The sequence below is a fragment of the Ochotona curzoniae genome, unplaced genomic scaffold (assembly GCF_017591425.1).
Source record: "Ochotona curzoniae isolate NIBS_2020 unplaced genomic scaffold, NIBS_Ocur_1.0 contig_64, whole genome shotgun sequence".
NCBI classification, from domain to species: Eukaryota; Metazoa; Chordata; class Mammalia; order Lagomorpha; family Ochotonidae; genus Ochotona; species Ochotona curzoniae.
Window position 1 is genome coordinate 49,282,178 of NW_024466502.1, and position 5,985 is coordinate 49,288,162.

Consider the following 5,985-nt stretch of genomic DNA (forward strand, 5'->3'; position numbering starts at 1 on the left):
ACTGGTCTTTGTGCATTTTCTTCCCATTTTCTTTCAGGTGAGATGAAGCTCTCATCCCGAGAACTTGCTGCAAGAAGAGCAGGAGGCTAGGCTATAGAATATTGACTTTTGCTAAGGATAGATTCAGCCCAAGAGTGATGAGTTCTTTGGCTAATGTCTAATTAGTGATAAGACACAGCCATTTGGCTTAATGAAAAAATGTCTTTAAAATAGTAATTGTGAATGACTTCCTGGCCTTTCATAACCACTTTTAGAAAAGAAAGCTCTTTCATATCAATTTAAAGTCATGGTGAAGGAGAACTAAGTAGGATTTATTTTAATATATTGTATTTAGTGATATCAAATAGTTTTCCAAAAATAGTCATTATTATCAAGTAATCAACCTGTTAGACATCTCTATGCATACAGGAAGAGAGAAGGACAGTACAGATGTTGCTGGAACCAGCAGGCACTGTGGAGTCCAGCTGGTTTTCCATGGCAGTAACATTGAACCTTTGCCAAGCATTAAAGGTAATAAGCGCAGCCAGACCACCGTTTGAACCTGCATGACTTGGAAAAGGAGAAGGTGATCAGAGCCAATGCTCGAAGCAATATTCCGCCACTTACCTTTCCACGCAGACATAAAATATAGGCAAGCTACTCAAGATGCCCTGAAGAGGTTGGTAACCAGGACATCAGGAAAGAGCTGGAAGAGAGAGGCTCCAAGAAAGAGAAAAATAACTTGAGAAAGTTAAACTTCCTCCTAAGAATTGAAGACGCATCACATCCCTGCTGCCAGCCTCTGCTCGGGTGATCCTCCAACATGGGGAAGATGAAGATTCTGAAGAGGAGAGTGATGACGATGACACTGCAGCTCTTGTTGCAGAACTGGAAAAGAATTAAAAAGAAAGCCAAAGAACGGGTAGGGAAGAAACAGAGCAAAAGGCTGAAGAAGAGAGGATCTGGATGAAAGACATTGAGTGGAGTCCCTCTCCTTAATCCTGCTGGTTCCAGCTCAGCTTAGAGCAACTCCTAGGTTAAAAGGTGGAATAATGATATTCTCATCAAGAACTGTGAAATAAAATGTAAATGATCAAAAAGACGGAAGATTCATAAGTGATACATTGCCATAAAAATTCCACAAGAATTTTATGAATAAATACATTAAGTAGTACAACTTCGTGTGTTTAATTAAAGACTAAAATGTTATGGATAGTCTTGGATTCATTTTTTTCTCACCAACCCTTTTCCTGCCATCTGAATCATACATAGGCCTTCCCAATTTTAAATTCCAAAACACATGTTCCTTTTTTTAATACCTTATTTTGTACTGAAGTTGGAAATAATTTTAACTGAATTTCAATCCTCAATGGTTCCAATCACTTTCCTTTTAATATGGGAAAAGAGTCTCTGCTTGCAATAACTATTTTTAATCTAAAAAACAAAAGAGAGGACAAAAATCTACAGAATTCCTGAGCCTGGCACGGTGGCCTAGCAGCTAAAGTCATCTACTTGCAGGCGCTGGGATCCCATATGGATGCGGGTTCTAATCCCGGCAGCTCCACATCCCATCCAGCTCCCTGTCCGTGGCCTGGGAAAGCAGTAGGGGATGGTCCAAAGCCTTGGGTTCCTGCACCTGCATGGGAGATTCGAGGAAGTTCCTGACTCCTGCGTTCGAGTGGGCTCAGCTCTGGCTATTGCGGCCACTTGGTGAGTAAATCATCGGATAGAAGATCTTCCTCTCTGTCTCTCCTTCTCTGTGCATATCTGACTTTCCAATAAAAATAAATAAATCCTTTTAAAAATCTGCACTGCTCTTAACTGAGCACTTATTATATATAAGGAATCATTCCAAACCCTGAAAAAGCAAAGGATTATGACAAAATTCTTTCCATAATGGAGTTTATTCTGCGGAGGATGGTAAGTAAAATTTTTTTAAATTACATGACTTCATGTGGGAAAAAATGCTATGAAGATAAGGGCAGGACATTCAGTGGAAGAGTATTCCAGGTAGGAGGGATCAGTGCCAAGGCCCTAAGGTGCAAATGCCCTTGGAGGAGTTCTGGAACTTTAAACTCTTCTGGCCTAAAGGGCACAAACTTTATACAGCCTACGATCTCTCATTTGTTATTTAGTGCTTTTTGGTGGGGGGAGATGACAGATTTTCATAGCATGAGTAACTTTTAAATTCCTCAGTTTATCCAAGTGATGTCATGTATGTGCCGGTTAGTTTCTGTTTAATTTCATGAGTGGTAAGCAAACAAGGTGTAAGTGCCCAAGTGCCTCTTCCGAGGGAAGCCATTGCAGACGCTCTGTGAAGTATTTCTTAATGCATATGTACCCCAACTTGTAGCAAAGTCACAAAAAACCAACGACTAATTGTCTTGATGGCTATTAAGGGTGTTGATATTATAGGAGGATATGCTGAAAACATTTAGAGATGCTCTCAGCCTTAGCTTAAACAGTCTGCCAATATCCAGCTAATTTCATAGTCTATGAAATTCTTACACCTTAACCTCACCCTGTCATGATCATCTCTGTCCAGTACTGGCCTCCTGGTCACACATGTCTGAAAAGGAACTTCCAGAATGTCATCAATCCTACAAAACATGGATGTTTTATGTTAGTTCTGCTGATTAGTGCTCTGTCCAATCCATTTGGGCTAAATCTCACTTTCCTTATAATCTGGTGACGTGGCTGATAGATTGAAGAGGCTTTAGCATCTCAGACGTGGAGAGCTGTGTCTATTGATCAGGAAGAACCAAAAAGCTACGTGGGACTAAACTAAGTTCAAATTGCACCAAACACATAGCTTGGATTCCACTACTTCCACAAAGCCCTCCTTGGCACACATCTCAGTCGTAGGCAACCCTCTCTGCTTTTACAAGACGGGCAGATGTGTCCATTAGTGCTGACCAGCCTTTCCCAATATCTATGAATTGCTTGAGTACTTGTGTTATTTCTCATTCATCCCTGTGTCCTCAGAGTAGGGAATCAAATATTATCAAAAAGGATGATATTGATTGACTCTGTGTCAGGTACTGCAGCTCATTAGGAAGATAAAATGAACAGGTGGACATAATTACAGTTCTCCTGAGGCCATAGTCTGCTAACAAGATCCAAATCCAAAATTTTATACACATAATTACCTAACTGAACAAAGAACTAGGAAACAGATATGCAAGTTACCAAGAGAGAGCAGGTTTTCAATAAAAAGGGGGTGGGAGGAAGGACCAAAGAATGAGAAGGAAAAGGAAAATTTCCTTACAAAGTAGAAATGAAAGTATAGCTATTGATCATTATGCTTAATATATGAACCTCAGGTATTTAAAAGTCAGAAGGGCCTTGCCTTCTTAGTCATTAGAATGAATCTATTTTTAAAGTTTCAACAATAAGCTTTAAAAATGACTAATCCAGGCAGCACATACCTGAAGCTGAAGCCAGCAGACATGACAGACTCCTCACCAGCTGTCCAGCAGTCCATCCATCAAACGCATGTTTAGTCTAGAATGCCAGGGAACCCATTTGACCAAGAGCATGAGTTGATACTGCAATGTTACTGATGGATGAGGAGACAGAATAATGGAATGTCAGTGCTGAAAGGGTTTCCAAGAATACGAGTGAGTGATTTGGCCAACTTTAAACTTTTTTTTTTTTTTGCTGAGATAGCAAAGAAGTAGCCTGCAGGATTCCTGAGCAGAGCTTCATACACCGCAGTTCTTGCCCTTCCCCACCCCCCAAAAGTACAGTGGAAGCCCAAAATGTGGGAAGATTCGTCTGTCAGGAGGGACAGTTTAACGGTACACACGACAATATACATGAATGCACGTTGAAAATGGTCACTGCTCTCTTGGGTGAAGGAACTCAAGGTTGTAGTTGTGCTGACACGTAGTCACAGAAATCAGGTCATTTTTTTCTTAGTGTATTGTCTATATTTTTCAAGTTTTGAGACTCAGAATATCACAGTGATCACAGCATAATTTATTTAATTTATGGGCCAATGATTCAATGGTCAGTTGTATTAGCTTTTCATTGCTCTGAGTGCTTCAAACAAGTGATTTATGAAGGAGAGAGGCTTCTTTTGACTTAGAGCTTTGAGGTTCAGTGTCCAAGACTGGGTGAGCCTCGTGAGTTACGCTGTCTGGTTAGGCTGGATGACGGCAATGGCAGAGAATGTGTGGAGGAAGGATCGCACGGCGAGCCAGGAGGCAGAGGTCCCAGCGGGGCCCAACTCAGCGATGATAATCAAGATTCTCCGGAAAATCGGTTTCTGAGGACAGGCCCCAGGGAACGTGGGTCCTCCCACCAGGCCACCTCCTAAGTACACCAAGTTTCTACACTCTTTGGACCTTACATTGACGAGAGTGTAAGGTTCAGCATAAGTGTGGGAGCAAAATTATGTTCAAAATAGAGCATGAATCAATGATCTAAAATAACCACAAAAAATAAAATATTCTATTCCCAATTCAAATGAATGAAAGCCAAAGAAAAGGAAAGCTCCTAAATACAGAACCTTTAAATAACACAGATTGGATCCAAACCTATGTCTGCATTTAACATTGAGTCACAATCACTATAAGGTATTCTTTAAAAAAAAAAAAACCAAAATAATTTGATGTTAAAAATATTTTGTATTATAATTTTTGAGCAGTGAAACTTTAAGGAAATTTAGTTTTCATTTTAACATAAATTTATAAGTTATTTTAATCTAAGTTTCTAAGTCATTTTAATCTAAATTTCTAAGTTAGTTCTCATTTTAATCTAAATTTAATCTCACTCAGTGTAATATCAAAAGTTGTCACCACAGGTAGGCAAAACTTTGGAGCTATTCCAATTTAGTGTTTAATTCTTTAAAGAAAATAAAATATTGCATGGACCTGAAAAGGTAGAGATAAGGTAAGTTTTCATTGTGTTTAAAGTTCTTTATTGATATAAGAAAATAAATTTTCATCTTGGCACATCAAACTCAAAGGTTTTTAGATTTGGCCAGGATATATCTTCACACATCTTTAGAAACAAAGTAATGCTAAATCAGATCAACTCATATATTTAAGTAGAAGTTCCAAAATTAGAAAAATAGCCAATGTGAGCAGCAACAGGACTAATATTCTTCCTAGATCTGAAACCATGACATAACAATGTAAATAAAATGTTATAATAATTAAAATAATTGTAAAAGGAAGCTCCATAAACTTTCTCATTCTGAAAAGATGCATATTTCTGAATTGAGATCATGAAATGATGTTACCAATAGCATCAGAAAAGTTGCAGGCCCCTCTAACTATCCCACCGCAGCTTAGTTTTGCCTATTTTTTGTTATTTTGTGAAAATAGAATTGTAAGCTATGTACTACTTGGGGCAGACATGCATAGCAGTCTAAACTGGCACTTGCAATACAAGCAAAGCATATTAGAGTCCCCACTGGAGTCCCAGCTACTCTGCTTCTGATCCATGTCCCTGCTAATGTGCCTGGGATATAACAAATTGTGGTGCATTCCCGGCTCCTGGCTGCAGCCTGCTCCAGTCTCCTCTGCTCTTTCAGAAGCTTCATGAGAAATCCAGCAGATGGCTAAAACTCTCAGTCTCTCTCTTTCTGCACACGTATGAGAGACTTTCTCATAAATAAATTGTTTTGTTCAGAGAATAGCTTCTTTTAATAAGCATTCTATTTGTTGGTTCATCTTTATGCATGCGGTGGGCGGTGGTTTATTGTCACTGTCAGAGTTCTGTTATGCAATATTCATAGTTGATTTACCTATCTTACGGTTGGTGGGCACTGGGCCATGACTGAAACATTCTCCCACTTGTCTTTCAGTGAATGGACATATGCACTTGTAAATACAACCATGTATGCCAAGTCAGGGACATCCGTTCCTCCAGTGCTGTATGAGGGCTGCAGCCCTTACACTGCTAAATTTACATGTAGTAAAAAATTCACATTTACATTCTAAATTTTCCATCATTCTCAGTTTAACTCTACTGCTCGGCGTGCAATTATCCCATTGT

At 39.2% G+C, this 5,985-nt stretch overlaps 1 pseudogene; it reads left to right on the forward strand.

Annotated features, from left to right (window-relative positions):
- Positions 1 to 429: 429 nt before the first annotated feature.
- Positions 430 to 1,151, forward strand: LOC121163546 (annotated as a pseudogene).
- The last annotated feature ends 4,834 nt before the right edge of the window (positions 1,152 to 5,985 follow it).